Source organism: Lactuca serriola, chromosome 3 (assembly GCF_051521515.1).
Source record: "Lactuca serriola cultivar US96UC23 chromosome 3, Lser_US96UC23_V15, whole genome shotgun sequence".
In the NCBI taxonomy this organism is placed as follows: Eukaryota; Viridiplantae; Streptophyta; class Magnoliopsida; order Asterales; family Asteraceae; genus Lactuca; species Lactuca serriola.
In genome coordinates this window covers 155,447,275-155,468,574 of record NC_136410.1, presented here as the reverse complement: position 1 = coordinate 155,468,574, position 21,300 = coordinate 155,447,275, and positions in this window count along the sequence as shown.

Below are 21,300 nucleotides of genomic sequence, written 5' to 3'. Positions count from 1 at the left end.
GGTATGTAATCCATCCTAGCTCATAGTGTATCATCTTTAGCTTTCAAATTTGTATTTAAATCATGAAATAGGACCAAATACATGTGTTTAAGGCCCAGGAACTATCCCAAACCGTAAACACCCATAAATGGGGTTTTGGAGCCCAAAACCCTTCCAAACCACTTCTGGAGCTTAGATATGACTTAGGGGCTTACAAGATTGGACTTAGAACACCAAAACCTTATCATTTGAGGGGTAAACATGAGTTTATGGCCCAAGAACATGCTTGGACCGTAAACACCCTTTCTTAGACCGTAAACACCTTTTAAGGTGTTAAGATGCCTCTTAAACACCTCATATGCCTTGGAATAATGTCTAGGATCAACCGCTATTGTGTTAGGGACCTTAAGCATGTAAGAAACCATCCCTTTAGGAGATTACGGCTATAAACCCCCCACGGAATGGTTACTGGGCCATAAACTCCTATAAGGTGGTCAAATGGTGCCCTAACTTCCTTCCATGGCTTGTACTTTGGACTAGAAACACTTATGCTTAACCTAGGACCACCAAAACACAAAAGGATTGAGTATGTGAGAGTTCAATGCCGTAAAATCCTAGTTTATAGCCATAAACTCCTTTATATGGTCCATATGTTGATCAAACCCCTTCCAATGCATTAGAACTAAACCTAGCATCATCCCTTAATTGTTGTAAGACCATTTAGCAACCAAGAACCCACCACCCATGAGTTTACAGCCGTAAACTCATGGGGATATGGTCTTAGGGCCGTAATCTCCATTAGGAGTTTACTCTTGAAGAGCAAACTCCATATCTTAATTATACACCTCCTTAGATGCTACCCGGATCACTCTTAACGCTCAAAATGAAGTGTTTTCATGCCTGGAGCGTATATTCTTATCTAATTAGTAGTTCAAAGTCTAATTAGATACAATTATGTATCTCTTCATATTACACAGGAACCTCGCGTGTAATCAAGCCCCAAACTGACACTTAGCATCCAACCAACACATTTCTCGTCTGGTGAGTTCATACCCTGACACCTTTTTTCGTGTTTTCAATGTTTTCAGGAGGGGATACAAGCAAAAGTACAAAAATATCTTGTACTCAAACTTATTATTTCATTTGAATTGTTTCATTTTCCATATGCTTTTAATAATTGAAACCGTATTAACCAACCGTTTGACTTGCAGAGTTAGTTTTCAAATTGATTGCAAATCTTATTACATAGTGTTATATTGTATATTTCGCAAATGATTTTCCACTTCAATATTGTTAAAAGTCATTAAACTTAGAACTTTAGATACGTCCTCGGTATCACTCCACAGAGAAACGGGAGTGGAGGACCCCCTTTGTAAGTAGAACTTAAAACAGGATTTTCTGCATTATTACTGGTAAATTTGTTAATCTTAATAATTGGAGACACGCCCTCTGAAAAACTCCACAGAGATACGCGAGTGGAGGACCGCCCCTGTAACCAGAATCTCCTGGAGGGAGAACGTGACTTGAGTGTATAGATCTATACGGGGCTGACTACCCCGTACTTGGCTGCTAGTTACAGTCGGACCGAAAGGTCCAAGGGTGACAAAAGTCATAAAATGATATTGGACTTCTTATTGCCATATCTAGTCTATCGTATGGTTATGGAGCTCGCAATTTAGATAACAAAGATTTACTTGTTGGTAATAATGAATTTAGTAAGCTAATAACCTTAGGAATTAGTTTACTTTCCATACAATAGTTTTATATACGTGTTAAAACTAACATACATTTCAAGGATAACCAGGCTTTTAGGAAACTTCACACAAACACTTTAAGTATGGTAGATACTTGTACATTACACTCAGAACCGATAACCAACCACAATTTTTTAAGGAAAATAAGGGTTTTTCCTGGGATAACAGAACTCGTTTTTAACTAGATCGTGTAGTAACCAGATAACAAACTGTTCTTAACCAAATTATGTAACAAATGGATAAACAAACTTTACTTATAAGAAAATATGGGATTTTCTTGGGTAACAATTTTTTCAGAAAAACTAAAGGAAACTTGTTCTTTTACGAAAACAAACCGTTTATGAACTCACCAGCTTTATGCTGATATTTTCAAAAGTGCTTGTATTCTCAGGTTCTCCTTAGACAGGTATCCCGCGTTCTTTTGCAGAAGACGGAGCATATGGAAGTCACGTCTTTACTTTTGCTTAGACTATTATATCTATAAAACATGTATTACCTTACTTTCAAGCAAATGTAATGATTCTATGTAGTGTAATGTTTTGTGTTTACTATGCTTACTATGTACATTGGTTGTGATACTTTACATGATGTCCTCCACCCCGGAACGTTTCCGCCATCGGTTTCGGGGTGTGACAGTGTCTTCTGTTCAACCTAATTCTTCTGAGTTCTCCCCTCAACAACCTTCTCCTGATGCTAATGCTACTCCTCTAACTCTGGTGGCAAGAGAGTTCATGAACCAAGAGACTGCCATTGTAACTTCAAATCTGATGGAACTTCTCTTTCCGGAAAGAATCGCTGATGAGTTTGTAGCAGATCCGACAAACGAACCTAGTTCATCTACCGTGGATCATTCAGCAAATGAAGGAGTGGTTAACATCTATAATCTTCCAGTCTCTATCAATGAGATCAGCCACGAGATCCCTTCTCGCATTCAGCGCAACCATCCTATAGAAAACGTCATTGGCCAGCTGGGTGACGGTGTTTAAACGCAAAGTCAGAATGGAGACATCAATACGTGTCTCTACTCCTTCTTTATTTCTCAGATAGATCCCAAGAATGTCGAAATGGATCTGAATGAGCCCAGCTGGGTTGACGCCATGCATGACGAACGTAATCAATTCGAGAAGCTCGGGGTTTGGAAGTTGGTGGAGCTGCCCAAAGGAAAGAAATCTCTTGATACCAGATGGGTCTTTCGGAACAAGCAAGACGACTTGGGTGTCATCGTGCGTAACAAGGCGAGATTAGTGGTTCGCGGGTTTCGGCAAATTGAGGGTCTTGATTATACGGAGGTTTATGCTCCGGTGGAGTGCTTGGAGGTCATTCATATCTTCCTCGCGTATGCTTCCTACATAAACTTCACAGTATACCAGATAGATGTCAAGACGACTTTCTTGTATGGTAAGGTCAAAGAGGAGATTTATCTTGACCAACCTCCCGGCTTCATTAACTCAAAGCTTTCCAACCATGTTTACAAGTTAGACAAAGCTTTGTATGAGATGCATCAAGCTCCTAGAGCTTGGTATGTTACCGTAACTCAGCAGTTGCTTGATCACGGCTATTCCCGAGGCACCATTGATCAGAACTTATTTATCAAACATGTCGGTCCGGATCAAATTCTAATTCAAATCTATGTGGACGACATTATATTCGGGTCGACAAGCCAACAACTTTGAAAAGATTTCGAAGACGTGATGAAGAAGCGGTTCGTGATGACTTCGCTTGGGGAGATGACCACGTTTTTTGGGGCTTCAGGTCAAACAATCTTCAACCGGAATCCTTATTCACCAAGTAAAGTTTGTGGATGATATGCTGGAGAAATTCGGTTTTCGAGACGCGAAACCTGCTCTTACACCCATGGCGGAGAGACCTTTACTGACTCCTAATCTTGAAGGCGAATCTGTAGATCAAACGTACTATCGATCAATGATCGGATTGCTTATGTATCTGACTTCTAGTCGCCCATACGTAATGTTTGCGGTCTATCAATGCGCACGCTACCAGGCTAATCCTAAACTTTCTCATATTATTGTTGTTAAACGGATATTTCGGTACCTCAAAGGTTGCCCAAAACTGGGTCTTTGGTATCCGAAAAATCCCGAATTTGACCTTTATGCTTTTGCAGATAGCAACTATGGCGGGTGGGAACTTGATAGAAAATCAACTTCAGGAGGATGCCAATTTCTGGGAGATAGACTGGTCTCATGGCAGTGCAAGAAGCAGCATACCGTCTCAACCTCAACAGTAGAAGAGGAGTATGTCGCTGCGTCTGCTTGTTGTTCTCAAGTTATGTGGATCCAACATCAACTGTTGGACTACGGTTTGAATTTTCAAGAAACCCCTATATTTTGTGACAATGAGGTTGCGATCCAAATCGCTAAAAATCCAGTCCAGCACTCAAAGACCAAGCACATCGATATCAAAGTGCATTTTATCCGAGATTGTTATGAGCGCTCGCTCATTCGGCTAGAACAGGTTCCCACTGCTAATAATGTGGCAAACATGTTCATCAAGCCGTTCAACAAAGCTCGATTCGATGTGTTGGTCAATCTTTTGAAAATCATTCGCTTCAAGGATTATTTTTTGTTTAGATTAGGTTAAATATGCGCATTTTTATTTCAGTCTCACCCATGCACAAATTTAGGGGGGGAAATAAAAAAAAAAAACAAAACCAAACAAAAATTAGAAAATTAAAATCCAAAAACAATAGAAAATCAGAAAAATAAAAAAATATATAATAATAATATTTTTCTATTAAGTGACGCTTTGGGAAGTGATATCAACAAGTGATAACGGGCAATCTGAGTCTGTGTAAAGTACCAAAGTTGAATTGTCTAGGCTCTGTGTTCGATGCGCTGGTAGGCACGAAGAATTTAACGGATATGACTAGGTGCAGATGAACTTAAGGAATCTAGAGACTTGATAAATCTTGACCTAGATAGTTCTGTTTAGCCTTACAATACGACGCTCGGATAGGTTGAGCATGGAGATATACATGAGAATCCACTAGTCACACTAAAGAACCCGTATCTAGAACTGTAGTTTTTACTTTTCCTCGATGTACGGATTTTGTCCTTAATTCCGGTATTGACGAAGCGACTAGGGAATTCCGATAAAGTAGGTCTGTAGAAAATTATTTTCTTTCTTTCTTACTGTTAGTCATATGTTGCCTCCATTACGTAATTGGAAGAGATCCGACCTGGACTGCAACATATGCAAATCTATTTCTCTGCATATTATATCTATGAAATTCTTCCTATATGTTAGCCATATGTTGTCTCCTTTGTGTGATTAACAATCCGACCTGGTACACAGCATATGCAACCTTCTACATCTCAATCCCTCTTAAATCTATAATTAATAATAATCTAAATCTATCCTCTCTATTAATAATAGTATGCTCACCTAAAGTAAGGAGTATCTCGTAGGTTCTTGATTATTGGGGTATATCAGGAAGCGGGAAACATGTTCTAGTACATCTAAAATTGAACAATTCTAGATTGTCTGTAGATCTCGCTGCTCAATTTAGGTGGACAACAATATCTTTGGTTGTCGTCAGATGAATGGTCCTTAGGAAATATTATCTAGGAACATAGGATCAACTTGTCTTGTCATCTATAGCAGGTCCATAATTTGTCATAATTTTTCATGCTTAAGTGGACCACAATACTGGTGATCGACCAGATCTATTCATGAAAGGAGAGGTACTGATAAATGGCAAATGATTGTCTAACAACTATGATCCCAAAATCATGAAAATTATTAATTTTAGTTAAAGACTTAATTTTAGGTTTGAATTAAAATTTTAGCATTTTAAATTTTATTTCAATTTTTATTTTATTCTATTTTTAATTTTTAGGATTTATAAATCTTAGGAAATTTTATTTCATTTTATTTTTCTGAATTAATCCTCAAAGAGTATCATTTTTAATAAAGTGTGGGTATTCGACCATTTTTTAAATAAATAAAATTTTTGCAGCCCATTAGTGTTTGGAAATTGGGTTTTGTGATCTGGGTTTGGACCAGATCTTGAACCGAGTATATAAAGGAAAATGGAATCAGTTTTCGGTTCCTCCTCTCTCACAGAATACCGAAACCTGCTTTTTCCTCTCTAAGTCTCGAAATTTTTGTTGTGTTCTTTTGTTCAATCGACCTCAAAACATCAAAGGTATTGCAATTCCGACCACTGCTATGCATTTTTATTCGTAAATCGATCGTGAAGTCTATGGGAAATCACGAAAATGTGAATTGTCGACGTTTTGGGTCAGGACGGATTTCGGTCCAAGTCGAGCCGTTTTCGGTCAAGCCAGATCAGACGGCTTTCGGTCCAAGCTGAGCCGTTTTCGGTCGAGGCAACTCAGACGACTTTCGGTCCAGCTGAGAATTGCCCTTTTTGGCTTTCGGTCTAGCTCATTTTCGGTCTTGACTTGTGTGTTGGTCCTTAGGTTTTCAGTTTGAGTTTCTTGACCGAGAACCTAATTTTTTGACTTATAAAATTAATTAAAATGGCCAAACTAAAAGAATTAAATTGAGAAATAAAAATCAATGCATTTTAATCAAAATATTTCTCATCTGGTCTGTTTTGTGCAGATAAAATGGCAAGTTTCAAGGTTGCAGAAAGTCACAATGTTTCCATTTTGCTTGATGATCCTCCTATAGCGCACAGTGAATTCAAGTCAATGATGTTCAGGTTGCGTGAATGCTGCATTTTCTCAGCACTCACTTGGAACCCGATAATCTACTTGGATTTAATCAACGAGTTCTGGAGTTCAGCTAGCATCAGAATTGAAAGCAACGGAGTGCAGACAATCGAAGCAACTGTCAAAGGATGTAAAATTGTCATCACTGAGCAGTTTCTCAAAGACACGTTGAAGATTGATGACAAGGCTACTTATCCTACCGACATTGATCTACGAGTTGTTGATGAGTACCTTGAAAAGATGGGATATGAAGGCGTTTTCCCACCGACCCACAAGAAGCTGCTACCTCCATACTGGAGGTTTCTGGCTCATGTGTTTGTTAACTGTATATCAGGGCGTAAGGGTGGAGCAGACGAGATCTCTTCAAGGAATACTCAAGCTATTATTGCACTGGCAGCAAGAATCGACTTCAACTTCTCAAAATTTATCTTGGAAGAAATGGTCACTAATCTCAAAAATTAGGCGAAGGACCAATTCCTGATTTACCCTCGGTTCATCCAGATCTTTCTCAACTGGCTTTGTCAAGACCTTGCCAAGATAGGAGAGATTCTTGACATGAAGGATTTTGGACGAAACACAATCAGTCTGATGAAGCAAAATCGAAAAGGGAAAATCATGTTCCAAGGAAAGTACCCTTTCGAGAAATTTGGAAAATTTGCCGAGCCGACCGACTCTTCTGAATCCGATGGGTCACTGAGCAGACTTCAACTGATCATGCATCATCAGATTTTGCAAATATAAATGATGATATAATCAACGTTTCAGACCATGAGGAAGAAACTGCTGCTGCTCAAACTGTTAGTGTGGCAGGAGCATAATTTCACAAATGTGACAGTTCAAAGTGATTTTGATGAAGGTTCCGCAGAAGAATTCACTGAAATTATGGAAGGAGAAGAGAATGAAAGAGTTGATCTGTCTGGTTATGAAAGAGATGATATTGTTGTACAATTCATTGGACTTGAGTACACCTTGTCAAATGAAGATCTCGACGACATCTTCAATGATATCGATGATGGTGCCAATCCAACACTGGAGATAAGGAAAAATGTTTACAATCAAGAAGTTGAGCCTCCTGTTCCTGTTCAAGCGGTTGATTCTTCAATTCATATGGACACCTCTTCATGGATTCCTCCCCTTGAAAGGGTGATTTCTACATCTGAGCCAATTGTGAGTGAAGCCCAAACAGACCTGACCTCCCAGCCCCCGATGAAAAGAAGAAGAATTGATCCAAGGGTGGGAGTTATTTCTCCTGACCTAACTCAAACCACAGAGACTCATCCACTCACAATTGTTGCCTCTTCTTCATCCGTGCCCATTCAGGAAGGCCCCAACTCGATTCATGAAGTTGGTGGCTCATCTGCCGGCTTGAGTTCGTCTCCTCCAAGGCCTTATCATGATGTTGCCTCTGAAAGGCTTGCCATGCATTTGGCTCAAAATTTAAGTCCACCACACTCCTCATACGGAAAAGGTATATCTTTTGAGGAGAATATATTTGGAGATGATGAAGCCTCAGTGCCTGATTTGAGAAAGGAATTAGTGTGCTAAACCAGAAAAATATCGAGCTTGATATCAAACTTGCAAATCTTCAAACTGAGAACGTCATGCTTAATAATCAAGTTGCTGATCTTCTCAAGGAAAATGCTCAGAAAACAAAGGAGATCACCGATCTTCGGACGCATTTTGGTCTGTTGACCGCGAGTTATTATGATCTAAAGAAGAAGCTAGAAGAAGAATTTCGTGACAAGTTTAAATCATCAGTCAGTGAGCCCAAAATCTGTCTTCCTAATCAAGACGCTCCCGTAGTTCCACCTCCTACAAAATCAACCAGGGTTGTCAACCGTTTTGAAAAAGAACCTGTGTAGGCTCCACATATCATGGCGTTAAAACGTGCTAAACTAGCCAAAGCTGCTGAAAAGGGTCAACTGTTGTTCAAGAAGAACTCGGATCAGAATGCTCCTGTGAATCGACCAGAGATCACCGTTACTGACCTTGGAGAAAATCACTTCAGAGATATTTATGGTGATAGGTCCGGGATCATCTCATGGGGATTCCATGACCCTTTCAAAATGTGGATTGTTAAAAGGAAGAGTGGAAATACAGAACTGTATATATGTCATACCCCCAAACCAGAACGGCGGAATCGTTCGAGGGCGGATGACTTCATATATATATATATATATATATATATATATATATATATATATATATATATAATTTGAAGGTTTACATTGTAGAAAACTACTTGTTTCAAAAGAAATTACAATATGATGTCAAACTGAAATTAAACTAACGCCACAACGTCCCTTCTTCAAAAGCAGTAGTTTACCAGTATTACTAAATCCCTGAGAAATACAAGTAGTTTTGAAAGAGTAGGTCAACATTTAAGCTGGTGAGTTCATAAGTATTTAGTGACAATGTTTGTATGAAATAGAATGAAAATGGTTTGTACATGTTTAAATGTTCCTAGAAAATCCAATATTTTCTACTATAGTAGATGGTAGTTTAATTGTTCCAAAACTGTAATGCAATAGTGCTTTTCATGCCAAAGATAATAGGTTTATGTATAAATCGCTAAGGCATTTGGAAACCCCGTAAATCAATGTGTTTTAATACTCCATGTGAGTCTTATAACCATACTATTTGACCAGGATGCCTATAACAACGTTCTTCTGGCGTTGGAAAGTTATGACATTTGTCACCCCAAGCCTGCCGGCCTAGCTGTAGCTAACGGCTTAGGTGCGGGATTTTCAATCTCGTATAGATCTATACACAAGAATAACGCTCCCCCTACAAGGGATTATGGTATATAATATAGGACTTAAAATGCATACTCAAAAGTATGTGAAATGTCTCACAAAACTTAGTATAAAACAGGTTTACTTATGAAAATATCCATTTGTTCTTGTGTATGAAAATATCTCTTTGATATAGTGTATCTAGTATGTAAATGTTCGTGATTTTCTCGTAAACTATACCTATTATAGTTTTTCAAAGTGTGTGTTTCGTTCGTATAGTAAATCCTAGTGTAATGCTCACTTGTTATGTAAAGTATAACATTTAAAGTGACATAAATGATCACATATATTTAAAGTATAAATAAAGTGTTTGATTCGTATATACATATATAAACATGTTTTATTTCCAAAAGACAAGATGTTATCGAGAATATATATTGCATACGAAAGTTCCTATGTAGTAGTTATGAATCACATATGATTCACTTGATAAAAAGAGTATATAGTGAAACTTTATGTTACATACGATAATAACCGTGTGTTTACTTGTATTCCCCCCGCCCTCTTAAAAGTGTATAAAAATCATTGATAAAACATTTGAAAGTGTCGTTTATAGGGGTATGAACTCACCTGTTTGATTGTAGAAAACGAGACGATAATCGAGCAGAACTTCGACTTGGAAGATTTGATTTTCTCGGGATTCTCGGGAATCATGGGAATCTCGGGAGTTTAGAATCATCCTTCGGAACTTGAGTGTGAAAACCGGGGCTTCGGGAGGGCTTCGGGGGCTTAAACGTAGAGTTTCGGTTCGAGAAAGAAAGGAACTGAGCAATGAAACCCGGAGCCCTTGAAATCTATTTATAGGGGGATATTTTGGGTGCCACATCATGGCAAAAGGTGTGCCACGTCGTGGTGAGTCATCTTATCCTCTTCCATTGATTGGACGCCCTCAGTCAGTGGTCGGGTCGCGGCCAACTATGCCATGTCGTGGCAGACCTGACAGCCTTGGATTTTGGACCCCGAACTTGTAAAATCCATAACTTTCGCGTACAAGCTCCGTTTTTGACATTCTTTATATGCACGCGTAGCTGAAAATATGCTCTACAACTCTCGTTTAGACTTCATCGGCAAATTTTGACCTTCTTTTTAATTATTTATTTTTAACAGGCTGGGACACGAAAAGTTCGTTAAAAATCCATAACTTCTTCATCCGATGTCCGTTTTCATCAGACTTTTCACCGTTGCGCTACTATTGTTGAGACCTTTGATTCTCATTAAGTATGTTTCGGCCAAAACTCTCTTGATCTGTATTTCGAGTTTTTAGATGTCTACTGCTATATCCGGATCTTGGAAAAATCATAACTTCCTCATACGAAGTCAGATTTGGACGTTCTTTTTATGTACGCACACGGTTTAATGATATCTACAACTTTCATTTAGATACTTAAGGCTAAAAACTATTGTATTGAAACTTCGCGTTTTTCGTTTAATCGGTGTTGCCGGTTTTGTCGGAAATCTTAGAATGGTCATAACTTCTTCGTTATAACTCAGATTTTAGTTTTCTTAGTATTTCTGTAAATCTTGACACAATATCTAGTATAATAGATATCCCTATAGAGACTTTTGAACATTTTATTTTTCGAAGTTAATTTCATTATATCAAAAGTGGTTACAATACTTGACCTTTTAGGTCATTACATAGAGTCGAAATATCGGGTTGTCACATTGTCCCCCCGTTAGAGAGAATTTCGTCCCAAAATTTAATGTAAGGTAATTATTTGTGGATTGGGGAAAAAAATGCGGGTATTTTTGTTTCATCTTATCTTCGTGCTCCCAAGTTTATTCAGGTCCCCGCTTTGCGTTCCATCGGACCTTCACAATGGGTATGCGACTTTGTTTTGTTCTTTTAATTTCCCTATCCATGATTTCAATTGGTTCTTCTATAAAGTGGAGACTCTCATTGATTTCAATTTCATCTAGAGGGATGACGAGGGTCTCATCGGGCAAACATTTCTTCAACTTTGACACATGAAAGGTAGGGTGTACGTTATTGAGTTCCTGCGGTAGATGAAGTTTGTAGGCTACCGGGCCAATCCTTGCAAGGATCTCGAATGGTCCGATATACCTTGGGTTTAGTTTCCCACATCTTCCAAAACGTATTAGTCCCTTCCAGGGCGAGACCTTCAATAGCACTCGGTCCCCAACCTGGAATTCCAAGAGCTTCCGTGTTTTGTCTGCATAACTCTTTTGTCTATCTCTTGAAGCCTTTAGTCGTTCCCGAATTTGTACAATATTCTCCGTTGTTTCTCTTATGATTTACGGGCCTGTGAGAGTGTTATCGGGTACTTGTCCGTTGGCTAGTTGCGTGTCGCCCACTTCAGCCCAGCATAGTGGTGATCTGCACTTGCGGCCATAGAGGGCTTCGAATGGAGCAAATTTAATGCTGGAGTGATAGCTATTGTTGTATGAGAATTCAACTAGTGGTAAATGGGTATCCCATGCTTTACCAAAATCGATTACACAAGCTCTTAGCATATCTTCCAAGGTTCGTATGGTCCTCTCACTTTGACCGTGGGTTTGTGGATGGTAAGCGGTACTCATGTCTAGCCTCGTTCCAAGAGATTTTTGTAGCAACTTCCAGAAACGCGAGGTGAACCTACTATCTCTATCGGAGATAACGGATAATGGTACACCATGCAGTCGTATAATCTCTCGGATGTAAGTTCGAGTTAGCTTCTCCATCTTATCGGATTCCTTTAAGGGTAGGATGTGTGTGGATTTTGTTAACCTATCGACGATTACCCAGATGGTGTCTAGCCCACCTGCTGTCTTGGGTAATTTGGTTATGAAATCCATGGTTATCCGTTCCCACATCCACTCGGGTATTTCGGGTTGTTGTAGTAATCCTGATGGCTTTTGGTACTCTACCTTGACTTTGGCGCAAGTCAGACACATGCCCACATAGGTAGCGATCTCCACTTTCATGTTTGGCCACCAATACAGTTTCTTGACGTCTAAATACATCTTGTCTGAACCTAGATGTACGGAGTATAGAGGCTTATGCGTCTCGTTCATGACCACGTCTCTGAATCCACCAAACTTCGGTTTCCAGATCCGATCCATGAAGTAATGAACTCCGTCACCCTTGACTTCAAGATTCTTGTCCATTCCTCTTAGGGCTTCACCTGCCACATTCTCTGTTTTCAAGGCTTCCCTCTGAGCTTCCTTGATTTGTGTGGACATATGTGAATGGATCGTCATGGTTAAGGATTTCACTCGACGACCTGAGTATTCTTTTCGACTAAGAGCATCAGCTACTACATTCGCTTTTCCTGGGTGATAGCGAATCTCGCATTCGTAGTCATTCAGTAGTTCAACCCATCGTCTCTGCCTCATGTTGAGTTCTTTTTGGTTGAGAATGTGCTGAAGGCTCTTTATGATTGGTGAAGATCGTGCATTTCATGCCATAGAGATAGTGTCTCCAGATCTTTAGCGCTAAAACGACTGCTCGTAGTTCAAGATTGTGCGTAGTGTAGTTGACTTCGTGTGTCTTGAGTTGTCTTGAGGCGTAAGCGATGACCTTACCTCTTTGCATTAGTACGTATCCAAGACCTTGATTAGATGCATCATAGTAGACCACGGAGTCTTCTGTTCCTTCTGGCAAGGACAATATAGGTGCGCTGCATAGTGCTTGTTTCAGTGTTTGGAATGCAGCGTCTTGTTTTCCTTCCCAATTGAAAGTTACACCCTTCTGTGTCAAGGTGGTGAGTGGTTTAGAAATCTTCGAGAAGTTTTGTATAAATCTATGGTAATAACCAGCAAGGCCCAACAATTGTCGAATTTTCGTTGGGGTTCTTGGAGCTGACCAGTTCTCGATTGCTTTGATTTTGGAAGGGTCCACGTGTATTCCGTCTTTGCTAACCACGTGACCTAGGAAATCTACCTTCCGAATCCAAAATTCGCACTTGGAGAATTTTGTGTATAGCTTCTCTTTTCTTAGCGTTTCCATGACTTGTCGGAGGTGTTGACTGTGATCCTTTTTAGTCTTCGAATAGATGAGTATGTCATCTATGAATACGATCACAAACTTGTCTAGAAACGAACGACACACCCGGTTCATTAAGTCCATGAACACCACTGGTGCGTTTGTTAATCCAAAGGGCAACACTACAAACTCATAGTGACCATAACGAGTTAGAAAAGCCATTTTGGGAACATCTCCTTCCAAGACTCGTAGTTGGTGATACCCGGATCTTAAGTCGACCTTTGAGAAATAACTCGCTCCCTGGAGTTGGTTGAATAAGTCGTTGATGCGTTGTAGTGGGTATCGGTTCTTGATAGTAAGCTTGTTAAGTTCCCGGTAATCAATGCACATGTGGAAAGATCCATACATCTTCTTTATGAACAAGATTGGTGCTCCCCAAGGTGAGAAGCTCGGCCTGATGAATCCTTTGTTGAGTAGTTCATTTAATTGGCTGGATAACTCCTGCATCTCTACCGGTGCTAGACGATATGGTGACTTAGCTACTGGTGTAGCTCCGGGAATTAAGTCAATTCTGAACTCGACTTGATGTTCCGGTGGGACTCCTGGGAGATCTTTAGGGAAGATATCGGAAAATCGCAGACTTCTGGAATGTCTTTGATGCTTTTCGTTTCTTTTTCCTTATCTACCACGTGGGCTAAGAAGGAATGGTACTCCTTAAGTAGGTATTTCTGGGCTTTGACACAATAGATGATTTGTAAATTTGTACTAGGTTTGTGACCATAAATGACAAGAGTTTCGCCGTTTGGCAGATTCAGGCGAATAGCCCTTTCGTGACAAAGTATATCGCCATGGTGTAGGCTTAACCAATCCATACCGATGATGATATCAAAGCTCTTTATAGTGATCGACATTAGATCAATTTGAAATGAATGTTTGTTTAGAGTTAGTGTGCAACCTATGTACATATCGTTCGTGCTTATTGTTCTACCGTTTGCCATTTCTACTGTAAATATCTTATTGAGTGATTTAGGGTTCTGTTTTAGTACGTGCTTGAATTTATGACTCACGAAGCTCCTCTCCGCACCACAATCAAAGAGTATGCATGCATAAACGTTATCGAGGAGAAACGTACCTGTAACCACCGTGGGATCAGCTATCGCTTCGTTCTGCCCTATTGCCAGCACTCGTCCCGTGCCGCCCGCATTCCTTGCCTTGGGGCAGTCTCTTTTGTAATGCCCAGCTTCACCGCACCCGTAACATGCTTGACCCACACTGACTCCTTGGACTTGGGTGATCGGTTGTGCCGGTGCACTACAAAAACGGGGTGTATGCCCTTTCTTGTTGCATTTGTTACAGTGCATCTCCCGTAAATTTCCATTGTGGTGGAAATTGCATTCAACGCACTTCGGCAGGTTCCTAGCATATGAATTTGCTGGTGTAGTGGTAATTGGAGCAGCAGTAGGGGCAGTAGCGGCATGGACTGCCAGAATCCGTTGTTTCTTGGAAGGTTCCTGTGAAGGCTGACTCTTCCTTTTGTTCCTGTAACACCCAAAAATTTACGCCAAATTAAAACTTTTAATACTAACAAAGATTCAAATAGTGATTGTTTTTCCAAAACATTTCCAATTCATTTATTATCAGAGGGTCCCAAAATATATCATGAGGATGAGGAGCAGTACGGTCACGCCTTCACCTTTCCTCGCTCTCCTGAAGTACCTGAAACAATAAACTAAAAACAGTAAGCCCGATGGTTTAATGAGCAACCCCCAAAATACCAACACCATGTCGAGAAAAACCACAACCATAACGATCAATCAAACAACATACATATTGGGCCATCAGCCGGACTGGTCCGCCCTACTGGGCCTACAATCTATCTGAATCTATCCTGAGCCTTCGGCATGACTGGTCCGCCGCGTGGGCCTACAGTCTCCCCGGGCCGCTCAGAGGGTGTGTTGGCCCTCAACACTAACCATGTATGCATACTATCATATAATAGCATATACACATAGCAAACATATCTATCTCATTGACCATCAATCATAGAGTTCCACTCGTAACTAGAGTATCGACCTAACAGGTTACTAACATACCAATCCTTACGGATCATAAAAGCATAACATACTATCTATCTTGATTCCGATCTAATAGATCAAAATCATATGTAGCATACCATAACAATAGATCTAACTGATCTCTAGTAGAACAACCATCCTAAACAGGATAAATTCTAACAAAGCAATAACATAACACCCATCCTAAACAAGGATGAAATCTAGCATGGCAATAACAAAGCAACCATCCCAAACCAGGATGTAAATCATAAAGGGCCAACCTTGGTGCCGTAGACCCTATCGATATAGTGAGGATAACTCACCTCGCAGATGTCGATTGAAATGCAAACTCCAACTATCGGATCACTTGACACCGACACCACCACCTTTAATCATGGCACAATATACTCATAACTTCTTACTCTTGTGAGACACCCCATAACCACCTAGTTATTCTTGATCAAGGTCAGAGTACTCAGTCAAGGTCAACAATCCATGTTGACCTCAACTCACCGAGTGCACTGGGCCACTCGCCGAGTCCGTGGAGCACATTCCAACTCGCCGAGTCATCGGAGTGACTCGTCGAGTCCCTTCGAATCCCGATCAATCCTTAAGGGCCACCCGTCGAGTTTCCTCCTTGCAACTCGATGGGTACACACGCATGTCTATCCAAAGGAAAAGCCATCCGACTCGCCGAGTTGTTCTTCAACTCATCGAGTTTTATGGTGATCTTCATCGGACTCGCCGAGTTGTTCATCCAACTCGCCGAGTTCAATGACTATCTTCATGTGACTCATCGAGTCATCCTTGAGACTCACCGAGTCCATTCAGTCCTCTTTCCATACAGACTTGTTTTGAGCCATGCAGCGGCTCCAAATCACAGATCCAAGCTTCTAGAGCATACTTACCACGTAAAGTTGCAAACTTTACGTGCATGCATGGTTATAAAGGCTCCAAATGTCTATTTTAAGTTCTTAATGGAGCTTCTAGTCCAAGAGGGACTCCAACCACAACCAATACAACTTTATGACCCTAGCATCCAAGGGGTGTCTAGATCTGAAGTTACAACTTCAGATCTAGCCCATAGCTCAACATCCCAACTTGAAAAGCCATAAAAAGCCCTAGAATCAACCAAAAGGAAGAAATGGAAATAAGAATGGTACTTTGATACCTTCAAACAATGCTAGCTGAGGCAAAACCCACTTCCCACTCTTTTCTTGCTTCAATAACCTTTGCACTCTTAGCTCCCTTCCTTCAAGATTCTCTTTTCCAAGCTTCAAACCCACACCAAGGCACACACACATGAATTAGGGTTTCCAAGGGCTCTCAAAGACTGTAAGGAATCCCAAAGGAGGCTGAGGTTCCTTTAAATAGGGGTGTAATCCCCAAGATTTAGGGTTTCATCTGTCAGCTCCTACTCGTTGAGTCCCAATAGTGGACTCGCCGAGTAGGTCACTAACCATGCGTTCTCACCCCGCTGCTGTTGGGTTTTGAGCAATCTAACACTTCCTAAGTGTGCATGCAACCCTAATAAACCTTGGATCTATGTTTGTCTAAATACATGCAAAATAATAATTTTCCAAGGTTCATAACCTATCTAACATGGCATGGGGTACTTTTAAACATAAAAGAATTAGATGAGATTACATACCTTTTGATGATAAGTTTGATTCCTAAGGAGTTTGAGGGCCAAGCACCAATAGTGTGAATGCCTCAAATGGAATCACAAATCACCACAAACTCTTGGAAAACTTTGAGAGAGTGTATACACACTTATAAAATCGGCCACACACAAAGTCTCACACAACTAGTGCCACTAGTGGCTATTTAATGCAACATAAGCATGCTTATATAGTGTACATGATTAGGGTGAAACCCTAATAACCCATGACCTTTCCTTTTCCAAGGATCCATGGGTTAAAAGCTCCATGGATCATCCATGGACTTCCATACAAGCCTAACCCATTAACAAATGAGTGTTAGCCCACACCATATAAAACCAATAGCCCACAATCTAATTAGTCTTCCTTTTAATCTCTAAATTAATTCATAATTAATTTAAGACTAAGACTAATTAAATAACATGACTTCATATTAATATATTATAACTTATAATATATTAATAATCATATGTGTATAACTCTCATAAAATTATCCATAAATAGTTTGGATGAAATGCAACCCAAATGGACCATGCCGGGTCGGGTCAAGTATATACCAAATAAGTTATGGACTTAGACACCTTATCCAATAGACTCCCACTTGGATAAGTCTAATAACTATATTTGCGTATGTTACTTCAGGAACCAACCAGCAATCGTAGCTCTCGAAAACTCTGTTGAACTATGAAGCGCCATTTTAGATAAGTGATCAAATAATCCTCTGTTCTCATGATATCAGCCGGACAAATACATGGAACAACATCGTACTTATTGTCCAGCAGTTTGTTTCCCGATTTTCTGATTTGTTTGACAAAGAACTTAATCGAACACATCAATTTAGTTCTGACCGGCCGGTACATAGGTCACAACAAAATCATCAAGGGGCCCAGCTATCGCTTCTATTTCTAGAAGGAACAGATAAACTTCGACTCATATGCTTGTTCTACTACTTGTTGAATTGTACACAAAGGCACGTTTTATAACATCAAGTTACTGATGCGTTTACGTGCAATCAATGCACAATCAACTCATAGGTAACAACTCATATCTCTAGGTTTGAAGATTTATATGATATTACCGTCTCACGATCACTCGAGATAAATTCCATGAAGTGATACAAGTGAGCGTGGGTTTATTCGAATACTCATAACTTATGAGCACTCATGAATGTTGTAGCAACCATTGCTATGACTAAACCCATTTAGCCATCTACAAACTCGATTCATGATAGTCTTGATTCATACCTACTTCCAACATATGAACGACTGTGGAGTGTTTAAATAACTTAGTCATTCGGAAATAATAACCTAGCTATTTTGGAAGTCAAAACATGCAAAGTGAAACACAATAATAATCGAATCCAATATGGTCTCAGAACCCTTTTGAATATAAATACAACCACCTTTTATTTATCACCATATTGATTACATATTATTCATTGTATAATGTTTCAAACAATCAACTTAAGACTTGAATAAAAACAACAGTCGTCCCATTCTCCTAGCATGTACACTTTGTTTTTCTAAACAATAGTTATGCCATACTCCATGTATGCACACTATGTTCGTCTATGATCCTTACATTGTGATGTAGATCAATTGAACATGATTCCATTGATACTCATTTCACAATCCCAAACCCTTATTGTAAATGTGAGAATCCCCGATTCCTATCATTTACCAAAAAATCTGTTAGATTTTAAACTTTTATGCAATGTTCCTCTTCTAATGATTATGCACAAAGTCACCAAAACCTTGTCACCAGTCATTACAGAGTATTCCAAAGAAGGTCAACCTCCATGGAACGGAAGTCTCATATTTAAAGTACATTGCTTTGAACATCCTTCTTGCATTAAGGTTTTCTAATCTTACATAGATTGAATAACTTCCACCTATGGAGAAATTTCCATAGTCCCATTTTGACTATCACTTCCGAACAAGAGTTACTTCTTTTCAGAATATGTCAATATGGTCCTTTCCGACAACTTACATCATACTTCAAACTTTCCCTGAGCAACCAATCTTTGGCGAACCTCAGATTGTCCTCGACAATTGCTTAATCACTTTAGTCATATCCAGTTCTAGACTTTTCCCTTCTAAATGCCATGAGCATTTGGAAAATTTAGAAAGGATGAATATTATAGCACATGCAATCGATCCTATATCCGAAGCATATGGGACACGATTCATGATGTTTGACATAAAGACATGATACTAGACCAGTCTTTTGCTACAATATTTTTTATTTGCCATGTTTTCAAAATTTAACTATGAAGAGGGATGCCGTAATCATAATCAAATTTTGAAAACGCAATATATATAGAATTTCTTCAAGTTGAACCATTCCAACATAAAATTCATATATATATATTCTTGACTAAAGATGATTAAAATCTCAATCTAAGCTTCTAGAATTGAAACGAAGTATAATTTCCTCTCCCTTAATTATAGCAAAACAACTTTTCAACCCCTACAACTTCATGAATTGAAACTTTGTTTTCTATAATTAACATTGCTAACTTGCAACACTAAACATAATAATCATGCTCCCACTAACATGATGATTATCACCATAACACTTATGCTCCCACTAGCTCTGACATATTTCCAGAAATTTGCTGGACTTCTGAAATTTAGATTCATACACCCTTTCTTAGATATGTAACAGCCCGAAATTCCAGGTATCATTACATTTATGAGTTTTGGGAGTTTTAAGAGGGGACTCGGCGATTTGGAGCTCAGACTCGCCGAGTAGGATCGCGGATCTGGCCGTGGGTTCGCGACGGGACTCGACGAGTCCGGATATGGACTCGGCGGTTCTGTGTTGTTTAGCGAAAACCCTAACCGTTCAGGTTTGGGACGTATATGAGGGACCTTATGGCCGTCATTGTTCACCTTAGTCCTCTGAGAGAAACCCTAAGTCGTTTGTGAGCATCTAGAGCAAGGTAGAAGACCATTGTTGATTTTGGAAGTGTTGTTTTGCAAGGAAGAGAAGACTTGGTTAAGGGATCATCAAGGGAAGCCACGTTCTGAGAATTGGGGACACAGAGAGCACATTATTCAGGTAATATTTTTCGAATTTGCATCCTTCTATGATTGATGTATATATGGATTTAGGGTTTATTGAACCCTTTTGTGGCTAGATTGAGTGTTACCTTGGTCCCCTAAACGATTGGAACCCTGTATTGGGATCTTTGGAAGTCTAGAATGTCCCATGCCTGAGCATTTCGTGAATCAATGGAGGTTTTGGATTGGAATCCTTATGCCTTTGGTCAAAATGTAAATTATGAGTCTTGGGGTGTATTATGAGCACCGAAATGAGGCCTTTACGTGATGGACCAGTGTAGGAAGGCCAGACCAGTGAGTTGTCGGAGCAGTTCTGACCTTAGGAAGCAGTTTGAGCGGTTGCATGGCATGGACTCGCCGAGTCCGATGAACAGACTCGGCGAGTAGCTTGAAGATTAACTGGGACTCGTCGAGTTGTTCTTCAGACTCGGCGAGTTGAGTCGGGGTGGCCCCGCGATTCTTCCAGGAGGAACTCGTCCAGTCAGGGGAGATACTCGACGAGTAGAAAGGGAATTTTAGAGAATTGGTGAGGACGTCTAGACTCGCCGAGTCGCCCTAGCACTCGCCGAGTCCGGTCAAAGTTGACCGTTGACCAGAGTGGACCTGTGTTGACTTCTTAGGGATAGTCAACATTAGAGATATAAAGTGTTAACTAGGGACATTATGATGTTATAGGAGGATTAGAGCTCGAAGAATCGGGCACGAGGGATTTCCAGGTTGTGAGATATCGAGACACGCGAGGTGAGTCTTCTCACTATACTTTACCTTGAGTAGGTAATCAGAGTTATGTGATAGAGTATGTGTATGTTATGTGTATGCTATGTGTTGTACTGTATGATGTCTATGTGATTTATGTTGTGCATGCTTATAGAGTTGGAACCGGAAGGTTCCCAGAGTTAGAACCTGAGGGTTCACAGAGTATGGGTGCACGGACCCACAGAGTTATAGCCTCGAGTGGCTAATATGTGTTATATGGTATTTTGGGGAACTCACTAAGCTTTATGCTTACAATGTTGGTGTTAATTGTTTTAGGTACTAGTGAGGATCGCGGGAAGGCGCCGGCCTGATCAGTGCACACACGCGGGATTTTTATATTATATGATCTTGGGAATTTTATATATGTTATAAAATGAACCACAAACATGATGTTTTTATGAATATTAAATGAAGTTGTCTTTATTAAATTTGAAAAAAATTATTTTCAAAATTCACGGTGTTACGATTTGGTATCAGAGCCTTGGTTTGAGGGATTCCAGTACACCTTCGGGCGTATTTGGACTCAAACTGAGGAATTAGATGTAATTTTCAAAAGATTAAAAGATTTTAAAGGATGCAGAGCAAGAGATGTGTGTACGATCAGCCTGCGCCCG